This window comes from Diceros bicornis, chromosome 11, assembly GCF_020826845.1.
Source record: "Diceros bicornis minor isolate mBicDic1 chromosome 11, mDicBic1.mat.cur, whole genome shotgun sequence".
NCBI classification, from domain to species: Eukaryota; Metazoa; Chordata; class Mammalia; order Perissodactyla; family Rhinocerotidae; genus Diceros; species Diceros bicornis.
In genome coordinates this window covers 35,359,268-35,381,408 of record NC_080750.1, presented here as the reverse complement: position 1 = coordinate 35,381,408, position 22,141 = coordinate 35,359,268, and the positions used below count along the sequence as shown (strand labels likewise).

The window sequence follows — 22,141 nt, the reverse complement described above, 5'->3', positions numbered from 1 at the left end:
AACTGTGTATGTAAGCCAAAATATGGAAATCAGTAAATTAAACTATAATAGTTGTGGAACTGTAGCTTGGTCTTTTTTAATGGACTATATTGGTAGCAAGTAGTTAATTTGATGTGTCATGTCATGTGTTTTGTGTCACATGTGTCACGTGTCATGTGAATTGCAATGTGTTTAGATATGTTGGAATTTTTCACATTCAAACTGGCATAAATCATTTGTTTAACAAATAAGAGTTAAGGAAATCAAATATTTCAGCATTCACAGGAGTCTGTTTTGCTAAATTACAGTTTCTATGAATGATCAACAAATTATTCTCATTTTAAATCTAAGAAATAAGGAAATTGATTGGGTTCTCATATGTTTCAGGCATTCCCTAATGTCTGAGCATTGATTTTTAAATGTGCTTTCAATTTTACAGAATTTGGCTGAATAATATGACATGTGATCTAACCTGTATGGTAATGACAAAATGAGACTGTTACACACTCTTTAAAGTAACAGAAAATGATGATATCTTTGTCTAGCCACCTCGCAATATTTACAGGTCGCCTAATTTATTTTATAAAAATCAGGCATTAAGAATTCTACCCAGAAAGTGTTGAAGAATGAAGATACACATTCAAGCATGTGTGTTTAAATTTACATAAATTTAAATGATATGTTTTTATGCACTGTAGTTTCCTCCAGAAGAAATCTGTATGCTTTTTGAAAACACAACTCTTACTCTCAGATGTTTAAAAGCATGTCAAATACCTTACAGGAAAGGAAATAAAGTCATTTTACTTAAAGTAAATCATTTTTCCAAATTTTCCCAAGCACATTGATGTAGGTACTGAGAGAGATGGAGAGCTCTTTTTCATGTTTTAAATACAAAACAGACCAGCTGCTACCCCAGATATCCACTAGAGAAAGGGGAATAACGAAATTTCTGCAGCAACGTGTAGAACTAAATTTATTGAAATCCCAGTGAAAGCTTTTGTTGTGTTTGGTATAATAGGAAAAATTCCATAAGATTTCTTAGATTGCATTTTCTTCATGGTAATCTTCCTAGTCCTTGTGCTCCCTGGTCAGTCTGTAAACATGCTTCATTCATTTAGAATGAAAACTCACACCTTAGAAGCCAGCCAGGTTTGGGGATTATAAGACATTTTATTTTAAATAACATGACTACTCCTTGTTGTAAACACTGAATCCACTTAATTTGGTTCAGAGAGGTTGGAGCTTGCTGAACCCCATTAGTTCTTTTTCCTCACATATATAAGGACAAAGAATTTGTATTCTAACGTGGGTTTTGATGAACTAATGTCAGCCTTTCTTGTATCTATTTCTGAGGCATTTCCCCCAGTTATATTTCTGGTTTCATTTTAAGTACATTTTTAAGATTCATTTTTCACTCATTACAAGAAGTCAATTTATGTATTGAAGATTATTCATATTTTCTTTCAAAGATCTTCCTCTTTTCACCTAGCCTGTGTTTTCTAAAAGAAGACACAATCAAATGTTTTTGTTCCTCTTAAGAAATCCCTGACAGGCCCACGACACTGGCTACTGCTGTAGCTCTACATTTCTATACATAATTGATGACTTAGGGCCCAGCAGACAGCACCAGTACACAAGCCATATAGATTACCACACAGTGAGGGGCTTTAGGTCTTTGAATTTTCCATTTCTGAATAGAAATAACTCCTTGCTAAATAACAAAAATTCCAGAAGGAGTAAGTTTACCATAGTAATAAATATTCTTCAGAGAACAAGGCATTTGCCAGCAATAGGAGATTTGGACAGTCTTAAGATCCTGACTTTTGTTACCCTATCCTCCTCTCCACCCATTTCTCAATTTAGCAGCACTGGTAATGTTTGGTTTTGCTGACATTTTGGTAATAATATTTAAAAAAAAGTTTAGTGCTGAGGAAAGTTAAATTCCAAATGGCGCTTTTTGAGATATTGCTTAATCTAATTGCCCTTTCTGTTTCTTTGATTTACTAGAAGATGAGAAGGCTAGTAGATATAACCGGTTATCTTTTCATGAGAAATTTGTGAGATTCCTGTCATGGGAGTGGCATTTGTTATGTCCCATTCACTGTGCCCATCTTTCTTTTTCTCTAAACACCGTGAGCACACTTTCTTGTCTTTAGGCCTTTGCGCATGCTGTTCCCCCTCTTCCTAGACCATTTTTGGGTACCTTCCACCTCCACCTCTCGGCCGTTTCTCCTCATCATTCTGGTCTCAGTTTAGATGTCACCTCTTTCAGAATCCCTTGTTCAGGGATGAAGGTGAAGTAAGAGCCTCTCCTCGCCCCATTACCTGGCCTTTGTCTTTTTACTTTGCCACACCTAGACTATAAGATCTTTTAAGGTCGAGACCAGGCCACCTTTATCATTGTTTCCCCAACCTCTATGATGTGCCTGACATAGAGTAGGTGCCCAATAATTATTTGTTGAGTGAAACTACAAAGATACTAAATAATATAAAATTGAACTTAAACATAAAAATGATGATATGGGTTGTTAGATTTTAGATAACAAATTGTCGGAATTTCTAGGATTCCTAGATTTTCACTTTGTTTTTCTTATAGTAATATATATTCTTAAGAATGCTTTGGTAACAGAAAAAAAAATTGATTTGAATTGCAGTTATGTTTTGCATTTTAGGACTGATGAGACTAATTTGTAATTTCAAATGACCAGGTTAATATAAATAAAACCTGTGTTAGTTAACAAATAAGCATAGCTGGAAATTTTAATTCAAATTAAACCAAACTCGGGAGTGGGACATATATCTATTCAATTCTGAAAGTTTAGGCTAGTTGCTTTATTTTGATTTTCTTCCATTTTTAAAAATAGAATTTCTTATAAATGCAAAAAATTTTTCTAAATCCTAACATTTGTACTATCTAGTTCTAGATATCTGGAAGAGAACAGCATTTTTGTCATTACTTCTTGGACTGCCTTTATACCTTCAGAAAACAGAATGTACAAACGTCGTTTCCTCTTTTAACCAATGAAACATAGAAAGCTACTAAAGTTCTCTCTAATGTAAAAATGGCTGTTTGGTTTTTCTTTAATGCCTTTTAATTTCAGAACATATTCCACAGTTCCCCATTAGAGTCACTCATCAGTTTGCAAATTAGCTTCCTAAGGTTTATAAATCAGTTGTTGATTTCTGTGGCAAAAAACTTTGAATTCCAACCTTATAAATGGAGATTAGACCCACAAACTACAGTCTGGTGTTAAGGACTCTGGAGTCAAACTGTTTGAATTCAAATTCTGACCTTAAAAATTGCTGTTTGACGGGCAAATTAGCTAACCTCTGTGTGACTTGGTTTCTTCATCTGTTAAGTCGGGATAATAATTGTTCCTGTCCATTGGCTTGTTTTCAGAATTATGTAACACTTGCCAAATGTATAGAACAGTATCTAGAAGCAAGAAATCATTTATTCTTTCTTTCAAAAATATTGAGGGCCTGGCCTGGTGGCATAGTGGTTGAGTTCGCATGCTCCACTTCTATGGCCCCGGGTGCGCGGGTTCGGATCCCGGGCACAGACCTACACACCACTTATCAAGCCATGCTGTGGCAGGAGTCCCACATATAAAGTAGAGGAAGATGGGCACGGGTATTAGCCCAGGGCCGATCTTCCTCAGCAAAAAGAGGAGGAGTGGCAACAGATGTTAGCTCAGGGCTAATCTTCCTCAAACACACGAAAATATATATATATATATATATATATATATATATTAATTGAGCCCCTACTGTATCCCAGGCATTTTACTAGGTACAGAGAATACAAGATGGAGTAAAAATAAACATGGTCCCTACCCTCATAAAGCCAACAGCCTAGTAGAGGAGATATAGAAGTTAATTTAAAAATCATACAAATAAATGTAAAATTGCAACTGTGGTAAGTGGTACAAAGGAAATCCATGATACCATGAGAGTGCATATTCAGTGGAAGTTGATATTGGCAGGAAGGCTTCCTTGATGACTGAAGGAAACCAAAGTCTGCAGGTGTAAGGGAACATAGCTCAGTCAAGAAAAGGGACCAAGGGCCCTGTGGCTGGACCATAGAGAGCCAGGAGGAGAACAAGGAGAGAAGGAAATAGAGAGGTAGACAGGAGCAGATCATACAGAATGTTGAGGGCCATGATTGTTCTTTAAAGACCAAAAACCAATGAAGGATTGCATTTCAGTGTGGAGACTTGGTTAGAGTCTGCCAAAGTATGAGGTAAAAGAAGGCAGAGAAAAATGACCCTTCCTAGATATAGCATTGGTCCCAGGCTAAATTTTGAAATCAAAATATTTGCCATTGCACCCTCCTGACTCAATTTCCTCTTCTACTGGGCTCATTTCAGCTAAGCCCGTAGCTCTCATGCCGCTCTCTAGCCCTCTGCATCAAGCTAGTCAGGCCCACCTCGCCCAGAGAAGTGCCTCCTACTCCAGAATGCTCCAGCTTCCCTGCTTCTAGTAAAACCTCATTCTGGTAGAAGTTTTAGATCTATATAAGTATTTAGAGGAAAGCACACTGATAGAATTGATTTAGGCTGAGATATGAGCAACTTACCTCAAGAATAGTGCACTCAAACTTTTTGGGCCCCTTTATATTCTTAAAACTTGTTGAGAACCACAGAGAGCTTTTATTTTTGTCAGTTATATCTATCTGTATTTATCATATTTGAAATTAAAGCTAGGAAATTAATCATTCACTTAAAAATAACAATAAACCCCATGATATGTAAACATACATATTTTTATGAAAAATAACTATATTTTCCAAAACAAAAAGAAAAACTAGTGAGAATAGTATATTGTTTTACATTTTGCAGATCTCTTTCAAGTCTGGCTTAATAAAAGACAGCTAGAGTCTCATATCTCTTTCTGTATTAAATCTTTCTGTATCACATGTCATATAGCCTATGGAAAACTCCACTGTACAATTGTGAGCGAATGAGGGTGAGAAAGGTAAATAATGTCTTAGTATTATTACGAAAGTAGTTTTTATCTCACCAACTCCCAAAATAGTCTTAGGGACCCTGAGTCCCCAGACCACACTAAGATCTGCTGCTGTAGAAGACATGCTATTTAAAAGCAAGACTCTCGTTAAGTCAAAAGACTCTTCTCGGAGATGGAATTTCAGGCAGTCTCAAAAGTAAATTGAAAGAATTCAGGCAATGTGGCTCTGATCTATTTCTGCTTTTCATCACTTTGTCCATATATCTGTTTGAACCCATTAAATCCTCTAAAAATTCCAAATGATTTTTAGTGTTAGAAGAGACTCTTATGGATGTTTAGACAATATTTGAAATTCCTGAAACACGCTATTTTTGCCTTGGTTACTGGTGTAAGGCTTATTCTCCATTCAAAGTCAACTGTGATTCCCTCATGGCTTCCTGTGAGCATCAGGTCACTTGGCTTCCTGTGACACAGCCTCGCCTGGAGACTGCAGCTTCCCTGTGTTTATCTTTCAAGAAGAGCTGATTTGTGAGGTGTAGCTAGAGTAACAAGAGGATTGTTCATCTCTGGTCTCTTCCAGTTCAGAAATGATACAATTTTATATCATTTTCTTATGTGGCACACAAGCTCTTTCTGAAGACAGCTAGAAATGTTTGGAATAATGCATCATTTAAAAATGAGATTGGCTTCTCAATGACAAACTTGAAGAACAACATTCCTTTAGATTAGTTTGTTGCATTTGTCAAAAATTCATTTTCATTCCTTTTAATCACCCCTTGTTCCTATAATGTAAGTTCCACCATCACTATTAGTGAGAAGAAATTCTACTCTTTTTTCATTTATGTGAATCATATATTTCTATCCATTCAATATTAAGTAGTTCGTTCCCCCCCACACACACACACAGTAATAAAAGTACCTGTGGGGAGAAGAACACTGTGCCAATGGAAAAAGGCTGCTACATCTATGCTTCTCTTTAACCCGGTAGCTCATCATAGAGCATTAATGCTCTTGACCACTACAGTTTATCTCCTGAATCATTACTAATCTCTATCTTTAAGGAAGGACACACATCTGTGATAAAAAAACATTCTAGAGGGACAGCTGAAACGTCATTTGCACTTCTTCATTTGAACTGAAATTCTTGGGTTTTCTTTTAAGATGTGTCACTCATAGATAAATAGTTTGGGACATGTTGGGCTTGGTCACAGGTCACAAATGAGTGGCCCACAGGCCACATGCAGACCGCAGATGTGCTTTCTTTGGCCTGCATAGCACTGTGGTGCGTGTGTGTGTGCGCGTGCACGCGCGTTTTTGTTTCTCATCTGAATTTGAATGCATACACACTGTTTTTTTAGGTTGCTCCCACTCCCTATTATCTTACACGTGGCCTAATTCATGCATTTACCTTGTCAGTCTGGCCACTGTCAGCATTTGAATTAATAGTTCTATAACAAGTTGTCACATTTAGGGAGAATAGAAAAATAGAACCCAAGAAGATTACAATATATACTGTGACATAAGAAATCACCTAATAGAAAATTATTTGACAAGACTATATAATTGCTGGTGTTTTTATTCTTGGAATATGGAAACATAACTTTAAAGATAAGTGAAAAATTATGATTAATTGAGAGGCATGCCTCAAAAATGATATTTATTATATAGAGATGTTTTTAATAGTTTAACATAGGAGTTAGGGCATGGAATTATGAAAGGAGGTCATGTCGTCCTGAGAGATGTCATCTATCAAAACTTTGCATTGTGTTACTTTTATTATTTACATGGCATTGGTTTATCTAGAAAAAAAAATTTAATATACATTTAAATATATAGAATCAGCCACACAATTAATTTACCAAGTGCAGAACTTTGCAGCGTTGGTTTATCTGGAAGGTCCCACAGCACCACCTAGTGCCTTGTATTTTATTTTGCATAATATTTTTGTACATTTAAAAATTCTGATCACATTTTAATGTCAAATATGGCACTGAAATAAATATATAGTTTAAGCAGTATTATAAATAGAATGAAATAAAGTAATTCTTACATGTTTAATGGAAAATTTTAAGTGGGACTCAAAAAAATATTGATTATATAACAGAACTATTATAAAAATTTACTAGTAAAAAAAAATTTACTAGTATTGCTAATTCACAAGCAACGACACTCTTTGGAAGATCGTTACATTGTGTGTGACCTAATGGAGTTATTAGTAAGTTTTTTATCCAAAGCAGATGCTGATTCCTTTTATTTTTTTATTTGCTGCTCTATAATAAATTAAAGGTCATTTTTCCAGGCTTCTTTTTGAAGTCCATGAATTCCCAGTCTTCATAGATTGAACTACACTAATTAACATCACAGCTCTTATCAATTTTAGACAAAATTGTATAACCACTTTTAAAATTAGAATTTTGAGGTATTTAGATATGGAATGTTATAAAATACTTCTACATTAAAAAATAAAATGCGTCAAATAAAAGGATGAGGTGCACTTTATTCTTTTATGGAAAGTGCTCCAAGAAATACAGTGAAGTGAGAATACTGTGTATAGTATCATTGTCTTAAGGAAACTGTATAAATTTGAATAATTTAAGAAGGCTAGATGGATGGATGGGTGGGTAGAGGGATGGATGGATACTGGTATATTATTTTCTTTTCTGGAAGGAGTCACAAGAAACTTCACATCTCCGGGCAGAGTAGGGTGCTAGAAAATTTCATTTTTCATTTTTTTACTTTTCTATACGATTAAATTTTTTCTAATCAAATCCATCTATACTTTAAGATCAACAGGGGTTCTTTGAATATGAATATTATGAGCCATTTCATTTTTCCTTGTAATATTTCTCTGTATTAAAAACAAAGCCTAATTTTTAAAATAAAAACAGAAGAACTAGTGCTATGAGACACAATACGCCTCTATCTCATAGGGTTATCTTTTCAAAAGGCTTTATGATACATTATTTTTTATTATGGGGAGTGTAAGCTCCAAGAAGGCAGAGGATTTTGTCAGATATGTCACACTGTATCCTTGACTTCTAGAATAGTATCTGGCACATAATAAATGCTCCGTAAGTAAGTGTTGACTGAGTGAATGAATGACAATCTATCACATTGTGTCCCAATCTATATAGTAATGAGATGTACTGTAGTAGAACCTTATTTTACTCTATTTGCATATACATAAATATATATGTACAGTTACATTCTTATATCTGATGTCATTTAAAACATGAACACTGATAAGTATTATTTTAAAGTTTAGCATAACAAAAGCATTCAACATTATACTTTGAGATGTTTGTGTTATGACCTTTTTATTTTTTTGTCTATTCTTAATAAGACTTTATGCATTCCAAGTAGCTATACTTGTAACTCGATCACAATGAAATTCAATCAAAATGTTTACTAAAGAACGGTACTCTCATCATTTGCTTTTTATATTTCAGTAACTAATAATTCTATCATAGTGATCTAAACGATTGCTACTTTAAAGTTCCTGCAGTAACACTTATATTAATCATAAAATCCTAATTACTCATTATTAAATATACTGAATTCCCAATTACATATTTAAAATTTCATGACATTTTATAGCTACCTGATAGTGAAAATCCATTCATAGACATAAACTGTATTGTTTTATTTTTAAACACACAGTGGTTCTTACTGATGCAGTGTGCATCGATTTTTTTTTTAACTGTCAAAGTGTGTACAAGTTGCCCTCTACTGGGGAACTAGAAAAATTATGTTGACATAGATTTTCAATTTCTTTAAAGACTCTTAGTTAAAAGCATTGATGTGATGTACCAGATGATCACTTCTTGCTCTCTGACACTTTTAACTTTCAAAAATATTGAAGTGGTTAGCAGAGTACATTTAAAAATAAATATCTGATGTGAATGTACCTACAGCAACTTCTGAGTGAAAACATTGGCTATTCCTTCTTAAAAACTCCTTAGTGACAATACTCAATAGCATAGATCCAGAAGTAATTGTGTAGGAATGAGTCTTTGCTGAAACATTAAGAGGAATTAGCTGTATATAATTATACAACAAAAATGAGTCAGGACTGTTTTTAGCAATTCACCATGGGAATTTGGAGGGTAAAAATCTAAGCACTAAAAATTTGTTTTTAGATAGCTCCTTTTCATTTTCCTGGGTCATAAGGTGAAATTTTATTATGCAGAAGTGATTAACTTGTTGTATTAATTATTGAACTTTTTATACCAAAAAAAAAAAAAAGTGATCCTAAAATGACAAAGTCTATTTCCCAGTTCTTATAAATTGATCAGACAGTGTTCTTCCTCACCTACCTCATCATAGCTTTTCCTTCTGCCTCCAGGAACTCTGTTAGGCTTTGGGAGCACTGCCCTAGAGAGTTTCAGGGTCTAGGATCTATCTTGTTCAGACCCCAATATCACATTGTATGTTTTTCTTCTCCTGTCCACTGATATTTCGTAAAAATAAACAGTTATTCAGGAGAAACCTGTTTAAAATAGACATTGATGGTGGAGGCTGGGTGGGAAAAGGAGACTCCCAAAAGTTAGCCAGAATATCAGAATGCTACTGCCTCTGCCTTGGTAATGGCGGGAGGATTTGTGGACCGATGATGCTCACATGAGGAGCAGACTTTTATTAGGACCATTGGTTAATCCACCCTCTTCTCCCAACTGGAGCCTCTCTGAGTCACAAAGTTCAGGGCCAGTTTTCTAAGCTGTAGGAGTGGCTCTGGCTAAGGAATATTATAAAAACCAGAGTAAATCAGACTATTGATATATGAGACAAGGCAAGTGGACCGCAGCTGTCTCCATTCATTTTGTCCATCTTTACACTCAGTATTGATCGTCACAGCTAGATCAGCACTGTGATCTGTCATTTAGACACATCCAAAGGAATGGATGAGCTGTGCCAAACCAAATCATTTCACATGTGTAGACATAGTCTGGTTTTTTTGTTTGTTGTTTGTTTATGGTAAAGGTCAGTTACAAGTTTGAACACTAGTTTTGATTAAACCATTATTTTGAATGTCTTATTTAAAAGAAAATCAATTTATAATTATTCTGGAAGTTTATTTTAACATCCACAGGTCTGCATTAAAAACCACTTCCCCAAATCTCCACAAATCACTTTTCATTGCCTCCCTTCTCTACCCTCACTGACTCTCATACTATCCCTCTCCTCCATCTTGCACATCTCTACCTTGCTTTTGCAAAATTTTGCAACAATGTTCTCCCATAGCCTTGTTGGAAATTCATGAGCCTTTTTTAGGGGAAGGGAGCACCTGTTTCATGATTTGATTTCCTTCAGAAAACTCTCCTATAGTCTCTTCTATTTTATTATTCATATCTTTTTTGCCTTATACATATGATAAATGATGTAGTGCTGAGTAATAGTTTTCAGGTCTTCTATATGTGAGTTTTGCTCTACTCAACTGGTTTATAGGAGGCAGTGTGGTATCAGAAATAAAGAACTGGACAGGGAATTTGAGACACTTACTGTCTTAGTCCTAGTGTTTCCACTAACTCTGAGAGACACTGCCTCCTTGGGCCTCAACTTTGCAATCTGTAAAGTGAGATAGCAAGTTATCCCTAATATCCCTTTCAGCTAGAATTCTCTGATATCTCTAAATTCTCAAAGAACTCTTAACCACTACATAAACACATAATGATAGAGGCCGTGGATTCTGGAGCCATATGCATGGCTTGCTTTCCATTCTGCCACTTATTGCTAGGAATTTTGTATAATTCTTCTCTCTGTTTAACTCAGTTTTCTCCTCTGTAAAATAAGAATCATAATGACACCTTTCTCATAGATTTGTTGTGAGGATTGAGCATATGAAGAGCATGTATGAAGAGTTAGTACACATGAAGAGCATAGAACAGCTCCTGACACATAGAGTAGGCATTCAATAAATGTCAACTAATCTCCTTATTATTACAAACATAAGGGTTTTAAAGCATTTCAGAAAGTGTGTTTCTCGTCAAATGGATATGTTCCTCCCTGAGAGAGGCATTTGTGGACACACATTCATTTATTCATTCATTCATTCCTTCATTCAGCAAAAAAATGTATTGAATGCCTAATATGTGCCAGGTACTGTTCTGTTTTAGGTGTCAGTGAACAAAATGGCAGATAGACATTAAATCTTTTAAGCCAGTGGGTAATAAATATTCAGTGTTACTCCAGTGGCCTGAGAGAGTTACTTGGTGCATTCTTTTCATATATTCCTATACCACTGGCAGATTGTATGTGTAATCTTTGACCCTATTTTTGATTTTTATTACATATTTTGTATTGGTTTCCTACAATTCATTTCCTGAATATCTTTTTAAGTTTCCAACTTCCTCATTTGTGCTTTTCTTTTTCTTTCTAACAGCTTTTCTTCCCTTTGGACCATCTCTTGACCTCTCAACTTTTGTTTTTATTCCCTTGGCTGAGTTCTACCTCCTGGTACTTCCTACAGCTTAGCCATAGTCTCTATAAGCCTCTCTTTTCTCACCTTTAAAATTAGGATAATCAATTTACTTATTGGAATTTTAAATTAGATAATGTTTGTAAAGCAGTTAGCACAGTTCCTAGTATGTGATATACCTTAATAAATGTTGGCTGTTGTTATGTTGGTGGTATTTGGTATCACTGAAGCAGTGATTCTAAAGCAAGAAATACTACAAACTCTGATATATAAGATTCAGGCCATAGGAACTTGGGCTGACCATTGGGTAATGTGGGACTATCCTCTTGACATTTTAAGAGAGTTGTACTTCTTGTGTATAATGTTTGTTGTGCTGCTAATAATCCTTAATAGGCTGCCACATGTATTCCCAAGGAATATAAAACTGCAACACATCAGATTGCACTGTGTGCCCATGGTGGCAGCCTGCAGGCCAAAATGAACCCTGGCAAATCTTTCTTCAGCTATGAAAGCTTATTTCATCAAAAAAGAAATTTTGACTTAATTTCCTTTTGCCGCATTTTTGGTCTAATATATGATCTACAGGTAAGCATTTCTAAGAAGCTCTTTTGGAAAATTATTTATTGCATGTTAAATCTATAAACTTAGAAGACATTTACATGAAAGATTCTTGGGAAATACAGAAAATTCCCACATCCATCTCACTTTGGGCTTTATTCAAATTTCAGATTGTTCTTATCACTCTTAATCTAGATAGAAAAAGCCAAGTTAATAGTTTTAAACAAGTCTATGAATTTATATAGTCTGAAAAGAAGATTCACTTTGTCAGTTAAAAAGTAAAAAGAAAAATCAAGAGTTTGAAGACTGTTCTTCGGCTTTAACATATATTACTGTATGAGTTCTAATTAGCAATGTACGTGTTATTCCTCTTTGGTGTTCTTGTGTTTTTCATTTTTCTCTTGTACAGTGCTGGATATTAGGAGCCTAAACTCCACACTCTCTGCCTGCTATTCAGCATCCTTAATTCCCCCACCCCAATGACCCTTCCCTTTGCTTCCATCATCTTTGGCAAAGAGAACCATCTGCAGATTAGAAATGGTAAAGTAAATATTGGCAAAAGGAAAATAGGCCCAAGATAAGCAGACTATCTGCTGGTCCAGACAAATTACTTCATAGGGTCCTGAGAAAACTAACATTTGAGATTGCTGAATTGCTATCTTTGACAAATCATAGAGAAAAGGAGTAGAATCAGCAGCTGGGCATGTGCAAATGTCACTGCAAATATCAAAAAGGGGAAGAAAGTAGATTTTACACACTATTAACTGGTAATTTTGTTTTCAGTCTAGAGAAAAATTGAAGAATGGGTAATTAAGTAGTATGTTTTAAGCAGCTAAAAAGGAACATGCTGTGATGTTTAGAAGCCAGCATGGATTCACTAAAAACCGGGTCATTAAAAATAAAAGTTTGTTACACTAACTTATTTCTTTTTTTAATATAATTGCTAATCCAAAACAATACTTTAGAGCAGGGGTCAGAACTACAGCCCTTGGGCCAAATTTGACCATGCCCGTTTGTTTATTTATTGTCTTTGGCATTTGTTTACTTATTGTCTTTGGCTGCTTTCCAGCTACAACACCAGAGTTGAGTAATTGTAACAGAGTCTGTATGGCCAGCGAAGCCTGCAATAATTATCTGGCCCTCTACGGAAAAGGTTTGCCTACCGCTCCTCTAGCATCTAAATCAGTTCCTTTTGAATTTTAATGTATCTACAAATTACCTGGAAATCTTGTTAAAAGTGCAGATGATAGTATAATAGGTCTGCAATGGGGTCAGAGATTCAGCAATTCCTGACAAGCTGCCAGGTGAGGCCAATGCTGCTGATCCACAGACCACAGTTCAACCTAGCGAGGATCTAGATTTCAAAGACATTTAGCAAATTCCCCCATTTAAGAAAAGAAATAGAGTGACTTATGAGTTGGAAATCAGTTCAGTTGGTTAGACTCCTATTTATTTGAATCACAGTGTCCAAGGAGTGTTAGAAGATCAATGTCATCTTGAAGAGAAGTTTTTCTGGTCATTTTTTAATGATTATCTAATTATCATTCCTTGTATGAGGACATTGGCTAAATGCTGATGTTTGAGGGGAGCAGTAATGAGCTTGATAGTGATACCAGACCTCTCAATCTCGAGTTCATGTGCCCCATCTGCAATAAGCCAATCACTGAGACACTTGTGCTTGGAGATGGAGAAAGGTTTATTCAAATTTGCCAAAACGAGAAGGCAGGAGGATAGGTTCTCTCAAATCCACGTTAACAATAGGTAGGCATGCATCTGAGCCTGTTTGCACCACCCTGCTTACTTAGGGGCAAGGGGAGCTGATGCAAACATCATGCTTAGGCTGCTTACTGTGCTGTGAGTGATACAGTCCTTGGGCTCTGATCCAGAAGTCTTGTCTTTTTCCAGCATTCATGAAACTGTGGCAGGCTAACTTGTTATCTTCAAAGTATGGTAACATCTCAGCCCCTTCACAGTTTTGGACACTCTCTCTCATTAGTCACAACACAGGTTTCCAATCACTGACTTTTCCCATTTTCTGAACCTTTCTTCCCCTCATTTTAGTAAAACTCTTCACCTTCTACTTAATATAGAAAATACAAGCTCTTAAATGAAAGTCTCTTCAACTTTCTAATATCAAGCATACAAGTCTATCTTCATCTGTACCTAATCTATCCTTTTCTCTCCTTTCACCATGAAGAAGTGTCAGCCCCACCTCCTTTCTAAAGTTAGACCCTCCAGCTGTGCACTGGAACTCCTTCTCTGCTGCCTCCTTAGGTATAATAAGTGTAATCCCTTCTCTTTACTAAATCTTCATTCCCCTGCCCCCTTTTGGCTCTTTTATATGAATTTTGGAAATCCTCAAGTTTCTCCTTTCTAAAACAAAGCAAACAAACAATAAAACAGAAAACAACAAACTTCCTTTACTTCATATTCATTCCCCTCAAGTTACAGCTCTATTTTTCTCTTCCTCTCTGCAGCCAGATTTCTTGAAAGACTTGGCCAAACTCTGTCTCTCTTTCCTCTCTTTCTTCTCAGCCCTCAATCTACTCCAGTTTAACTTCTACACTAGTCATTCCATTGAAATTGCTTTTTTTCTAGGCTTCCTCTGAGCTGCAATATATAGTCTATATGCCTTAACTTCCTATCTTCTCTGTAACAGTAAACCACCAACTATATACTGAGGACTCACTCATCTATAGCCACTGTCCACACTATTCTGAGCTTCAGTCCCATATATCCAACTGCTTACAGTGTTGGAGGCCTTGTAGACACCTCAGACTCATCATCTTCATCAAGAAAAATTAATCCATACATACCAATTCGGCCCTGGCTCAGTAATTGGCTCTATAATCCACCTATTTGGTCAAAAATCACTTAATTCAGAAGACTAAGAAACTATCCCTCCTCCCTTTTTATCACACCCCTCCCCCTATATTTAATCTACCAGTCTACATTTCAAATACTTCTTGAATATGTTATGTCTCTCTTTCTTGATAATTAAGGTTCCATAATTTTACCCCAAAGCAACTCCTGCCTGGATTACTGAACAACCTCCTAATTAGTCTCCCCTCCTTTAATATTCCACTACTTTAATCTCTTGTCTAAACTACACCCAGAGTGATTTTTACCTAAACACAGATATCATCAAGCCCTTGCCACCGAATCTTCCCCACAGCCATGCCTGCATAAATTCTTTCAGTGGCTTCCCCTTGCTTTGCAATGAAGCCCAAACTCCTTACCATGAATTACTGGGCCTTCCTGCTTCATCTTGTTTCTAGCTTCATCTCTCACAACTGTACCCCTCACACTGTATTCTTCACTTTTCGGTTTCTGTATGTTCTTGTTGCCTCCAAAGCCTTTATACTGTCTCTTCTCCCTGCCTATGTTTTCTCTCCCTCCCCTTCTGGCCTGCCCTTCCTTTGCCTGGCGAACTCCTACTCTGCTTTCAGTTTTCATCTTAATTGCCCTCACCTTCCTATTAAGCACTCTTATAGCACCCTGAGATTTTCATTTTGAACACTCATCAGTTTATTGTGATTGCTTGTCTGAGTTCTCTAAAAAACTGAGGATATCAGTTGTGTGTGTTTCATTCACCATTATTCTTCATCTAACAGGGCCTGGTGCAGTAGTTACTCAGTAGGTATTTGTTGAATTTATTAGTGACAGATCAAAATCTAAAAAGATAATAGGTCAAATCTAGTAAGATAATACTTAATATGAACATATATAAGACCCTTAATTTTGGTCTGGAAAAAAGTCACAATCTTTTGGGAATAAGATAGTAGAGGTATTTCTTAACAGAAGCATTGAAGTTACAGAAGGACAAGGTAGAACTGGTTTCTATAATGGGAACTCCTTATGGGCATGGACCATAGCATAAATTAAAGATCAAATATATGCATATCATATCAGAGACTTGGCTTAACAAAACAAAAATTACTCTAAGTGCCTTAGTGAGTGCTCAACAGTGGTTGTAGGAGAAGAAAAATAGGTAAGAAAGAACAACAATCTTCTAAGACAGTCTTCAAAGACAACCTCAAGGACTTCATGGAAACTATTTTCTGGAATTTTATGTAAAAGTCCGCTTCAAAATGACTGAAGTTTTATGTACTTAGGAGACTTTGGAATCCGTTTACCCTCAGCACCCAGGATGTCTGATACAGAGTTACCTCTCAATAAATGTGTGTTTAATTAAATGTATGTCATTGAGACAAGCCAGCTGTCATTCCTGCAAGGCCTCGCAGGATGACACTGCTTTTTTGGGGTCACCACAATCCAGGAATAGACCCTGAGCTTTGCAGGTTCAGAAACTCACTGTCATTAGCACACCCCAATGTGGTTGTGTTCTAGAAGACTGGTGTCAGCTCATCAGTGTGTTCTCTTCCTATCGGAAATGCTATTTGGAAAACAAAATTATTATTCAGTGTTGTCCTGGCAAGTGTGGACTCAGACCAGGGAGAATTAACTGGATGTTTTCAGTGGCTGGTGTTATCTAGCTTAAATAGTCAGATGCAGCTGTCTTTACCATAGTGCACTGTGCCTAGTAAACAAACCAGAATGCTCATGGCAGCTGCTAGGACACCCTCTTCCCCTGACAGAGCTATGAAAGTACTGAGAAATCCTTGATTTGGGGATGTTAAGACACTTACTCTGTGAATGTCCAGTTTTAAAGAGAAAAGTATAGACAGAGGAGGGGAAAGAGGCCCTCACCCACCAACTAACCACCACTTTCTTTCCAACTGCCCTCCCCTTGGCTCCTAATGCCTCTTTCTTTCTTCCGTAGAGTTTACTCAACAATATATTTTGACATCCATGTTTATAAGGTCATATTCTCTGGAGACCGTATACCCTGACCATTTTGTTTAAATTTAGGTATCTCCAAAATTCCCCATACGCCCTCCCCTTTATAATTTATTCATTAGGATGTGTTGGCAAATCTCACTTATTACATATTGGTTTTACATAATTTCATTCTTGAAGAGCAAACTTTTCTCTAACCGTTAAGATATCACTATATACTGGCCACGGGACAAAATGTGAAGACACCCTAGAAGTTTTAGTTGGCATTAATCTTCTTTTAAAAAAAAAAAATATGATCTTTGCATTAATGTAAATACAAAGTTCAGAACAAAGGAGTTTCCAAAATATAATTTTCAAAAGTTGAAAACACAACTTTCTTACAAATATAGAATGAACACATGTCAAACATTTATTTAACTGAATGGTGAGGGAACCAGCAGGACGGTAACGTTGGTTTTGAGATTATAGAAATGGGGGTTATATAGTCTATCAGAAAAGCACACCAAGATAAGTTTGCTAAGTTAGAGAGAAAACTGGCAAATACCTACAGGGTAATAAAACCGTAATGTTTATGGTTGTTTTTTTCTGCTAGACAGAAATGATTTCTATCTCTACTGGACAACACTTTGTAAATTAACATGTAATTTCACTGTCCAGGCCCTAATCAATAGTAAATAGAAATAAAACAAAGATATATCCCTCTAAGTAATTAAATAATCCTTGGTTTGGCCTGTTAGACAATGCTCCAGGATGACATTGAAAGGACGTGCAGTCCTCTTTTGGCCTCATTTCCAAGTTTTGGTCAATTTTTATTAAGTGAGTGCTGTGGACTCTTAAATTCATCTGGATGGGATTATGTCTAAGGGAAGGCTCAGAGCCCTTTCCCAGGAGGAACAGTGGGAGGTCCCAAGGACTCAACCTGGAGAAGACTTAGTGTGGGACCCAAATGCTCACTTCAGCATTGCTCTTAAAATATAGTCCTGAGGAAAGAGTCTAAGAGTGCAGAGATTTTATGTACATCATTCAAGGGCAGCAGTTAAAAGGCCATCACAAGGAAGGAGGGGTGGGACATGCCCTAAGTTGCTCCAAGGGGAAGACAGGGCAGCAACAGAAGTGGTTTGGAATCAGTATAAGAAAGAGCTTCCTCCTTGTGAAAGAGCTTCAGCCAGGGCACTGTGTGCCTTGAGAGCAAGAGCTTTGTCTCTCTGTGGGTTCTCTGGCAGAGGTGCAGCCATCACAGCCTCACATCACTGGTGAGCACAGAAGGGAGATAAACAGAGGGAGATAGACATAGTCCAGGGTCAGATGAGGCCTGGGCAAGGGTGGGTCTAAGATCCCTTGCAAAACTGAGATGCTGTCATTCTGTAAAAATTGAGTTATTGCCTTTTAATTAAAAAATAAAAAGCACCTTTTCCAAGGTTTAACATTCAATATTCTGGAGACAGAGCCTAAGAAGTCAGTTTTAGTATCTCTGTGATCACAATAGTTGTTTGCAGCAAAACCTTTCAATAACATTTTCTATTTTTAAAATAATGATAATTCACTTCAGTTTTGCCTTTTTTACAAGTCCTACTGCTGAGAGAAGTGCATTTACAATTTTGTTGTTGTTTTTGTTGTTATTTGGGGGTTTTTTGGTTTGTATTTTAATGCAACTAAATCTCAGTGTCTCAGAATTGACACTTTTTTTTTTCCTTTTCACCAAAGTCATTGAAATATACTCACCCAGTCATTCACATCAGAGGTGTAAATGGATTTTCTGAAGGTTTTTTAAGAGACAGTCAAAGCCAGTCACTTTGTGACTTGACTTCTTCAGGTGTTGCAATCGGAAAGCTTAACACACCATCCCAGTTTGCAAGGATGCTAAAACTATGTCTCAGCCTTGAATCTGCAAAGAGGGGGCTAACATCTCTTGCAGGAAGTGCTTATCCACCACCTCTTTGGTTTTATCTCTTTGTATAGAATTTCCTTGGGAAAGAGAAAGTAGATGGAGGTCATCAAATTGAGCCTTCTAAATACCCAAGAGGAAATAATATGTTTATTTGACTTTTCAGCTTCCAATAATTGTTGCTATTACAGTTTAAATTTTTAGTTCACCCTTTTTACCATTGATATTTGCAAAAAACCTGACTTTAAAAAAATGTATCAGCCATGTTACATAAAGGCTTATTTCTCAATTTGTTTCCTGTCATCAAAAAGACATACTGAGTTTGAAGCTCCTCTCTGGTTTACTCTTAGAATATAACCCTGAGGAAAGAGGATGAGATTGCAAAGATTTTATTTACACCATTCAGGATCACAGGCTCTGGAGTCAGGGAGATAAAGATTGAATTCTTGGCATTGCCTCTTCGTACTTCACTCCACGTCTCTGAGACTCAGTTTCCTTCCCTAAGGGGTGGGGATAATAATAGTAACCACCTCATAGTGTTGTTGTGAGGATTACGTATGCTAACGTACGTAAAGTCCTTCACACATCATCTGACGTAAGATAAGCGCTCCATAAATATTAGCTATTATTATTTTAGTAATAATTATAACTACTTCCCCAAAACTTTATGGTGCTCTTGTCAGTATTAATGGCATCGTAGCTGACTTGTTTCCTAATACAACTGAAAAGCAGGTTTCAGCGTTATATAACAATTCATTCTTAGTTAATGAACTAGAACAGCCATTTTGAGAAAATAATGAGAAATCTTCCATCCAGAATTAGAAAATACATACCATTCGCTAGGAAATTTTCATTATTTTAGGAACAAATATTGTAAGTTCTTGGAAGAACTGCAAAGAAACTATTATATGTTGGTGACTATATGCTTGAAATATTCAGGCAGGAAAACCTACAGATAATAGTGCTCTGCCTTCCAGAATAAGGTCATCTCTGAGAACTGGTTATCAACTCGAGACCAAGATCATGCAACAAATAATTACTACATGTATATCCTAAGCATAACTCTGTAGAAAACTGCACTGGTTGCTCAAATCTGCTACCCAGGGACCAGTGGTGTCACGGAGTCAGTTTTGGATTCGGAATTGGACAGAGCAGGCTCAAGTCCAAGCTTGGGCATTTATTCACTGTGTGACCTTGGGCTGCTTGCTTGGCTTTTCTGAACCCAGTTTCCTCATCTATAAAATGGGGCTATTATGTAACCTAACTCCTTCAATACGGGAGGGTCAAATTTTAAAATGTGCTTGAAAGTGCTGAAGCAAATACCATTAATAGTACTGGTATTACTACTAATACTATTACTATTCCACTATTGCAAAGGAAAATTAATGGGCACCAGGAAGAATATGGGTCCCCATGTGTTATGTGACACCCGGGTGGCTTCGACTCCTCTAATACAGGACAAATGTCCCCAGAGTGGTGACAATGCTCAACCTTCTTCCTCGTGAAAATTCTTTTCCTATGGTGGATATCATACCTTGTTTCTCAGAAGTGTGATTAGTGCTATTGATATTTCATAATTAATATGTTTCTATTTTCTTTTATCTGAATTTAGGTAAATTGATAGATAACAAAGGTAAAACTCATTAGGTTATAAGCTAAGTCAAATCCATTGTTCATATACTAAATTATTTACCAACTTACTATACCTTCACTTTAAGTTCTTCAATAGTTTGCTATTGTTAGTAGGATCAAGTCCAAGCCCCCTCTCCTGGCCTACAAGGCCTTTGGTGATCTGGTCTCTGACTTCTCCACTTCATGCTTTTTTTCCCACCCTGCTCAACTTTTTATAGCCTTGTGAATGCCCTGCCCTGTTCCTGGAATATCTTTATCCCCTTTCTGCCAGATCAGTTTCCATTAACTCTTCTGTTTAATGGAAGAGTGCCTGGCCTATAGGTGGACGTTCAATAAATGTTTAAACAAATGACTTGAAATCAGTTAGCTCCCACATAGACTGAAACAGCAGATATTTTCATTTCCACATAGCCTAGTATAGTTTAAAATTCTTCCTAAAGTCTGACTATTTTCCATGTCATTGACAGGCAGTAGCTTCTAAAAACTATTTTGGCAGCTTGCACATTTGGCTCTCCTAAATGTGCCGATGAAACCTGTTTCTTAGACACCAATGGAGTTGATAAGCCACAATACATGTTTTAATAAATAGATTAAAAAATAAAACACTTAAATTAAAATGTTGTACTCTCTACTGCCAATTGCAAATGTTTGCACAATAAAGAAGCATTTATTCTATTATTTAACAATAAAACAAGCCTGTATGTGAATATCCACGTGCATGTATGCCTAAGAAAGTCATATTAGCAGTGTCATATAAGGTAAGCCACTCTCTCTTGGGCCACATCCAAGAGAATTTAGTTACTGTAATCACAAAAGGACTGCATATAACTATCAAAAGGACTTTTTTCCAAAAGTAATGCAGTGGTCCCAGACCTAGATCCTGGGCTCAGTCTCTGTCTGTCTGTCTGTTTCTCTCTCTTTTCATACAACAAACACACACACACACACACACACACACACACAGACATAAACTCTTTGGAATTTTAAAGTTCCAAGTAGAATTCATTAATGAAAATATGAAATGCATTGTCTTGTATAAATCATAATGTAGTGTTGAGAGCTAAAGAAAGAACTAAGAGGGACGAATAATCATCTGCTTCTCTAAAACTGAAACCTGTCATGTTAACTCCCAACTCAAACACCTTGTTTTAAAGATTTACCTTCAAGAAAGCTAAAAGCTTGTATCCTGCCTCATTGACAACAGCCTCAAACTGTTCCCTGTCATTGCAGAAAACAAATCTTTTGCTCCTTTCTGCCTAGGGGAGGCAGAGGGACCGAGGTGGTCCTATGTGGCTGAATTAGATGAAAGACTTGCTTTCCACCATGGAGACATGGAGTCTAATCAAGTGAAATGAGTTTTGAGATCCCAGCTCATTTCCTAGGGGAGATCAGTTCACATTACAAAATCATGACATATCATTCATCACAACTGACGTGGTCTTTGCTCAGGAGAGGACTCCAACTGGGACTAAACCACCTGTCTTCTCTTGAAAAGGGGTACTTTATCCAAGTTAGAGTTGAAAGCCTTGGCGTGAGAAAGCTTGCCAGCTTCCACCCAACTGATATATATGCGATGGGGAAGGTAACTTAAGTTTTAAAAAGGGAAGACAAGGGGCCGGCCTGGTGGCGCAAGCGGTTAGGTGCGCGTGCTCCGGTTCAGATCCCAGGCGCGCACCAACGCACCGCTTGGCAAGCCATGCTGTGGCGGCGTCCCATATAAAGTGAAAGAAGATGGGCACGGATGTTAGCCCAGGGCCAGTCTTTCTCAGCAAAAAAAAGAGGAGGATTGGCAGATGTTGGCACAGGGCTGATCTTCCTCACAAAAAAAAAACAAAAAAGGGAAGACAAGTTTAAGGAAGATTGGTGGTTGTACTTTTAATGATGCTAAATACAAATAATTGTAA

The 22,141-nt window shown here is 36.7% G+C and overlaps 1 protein-coding gene across 7 annotated transcripts in view; it reads left to right on the top strand.

Moving 5' to 3' along the window:
- The window catches only part of SLC10A7 (solute carrier family 10 member 7), a 242,587-nt gene that overhangs the window by 152,191 nt on the left and 68,255 nt on the right, over nucleotides 1-22,141 (top strand). The window lies entirely within an intron of this gene.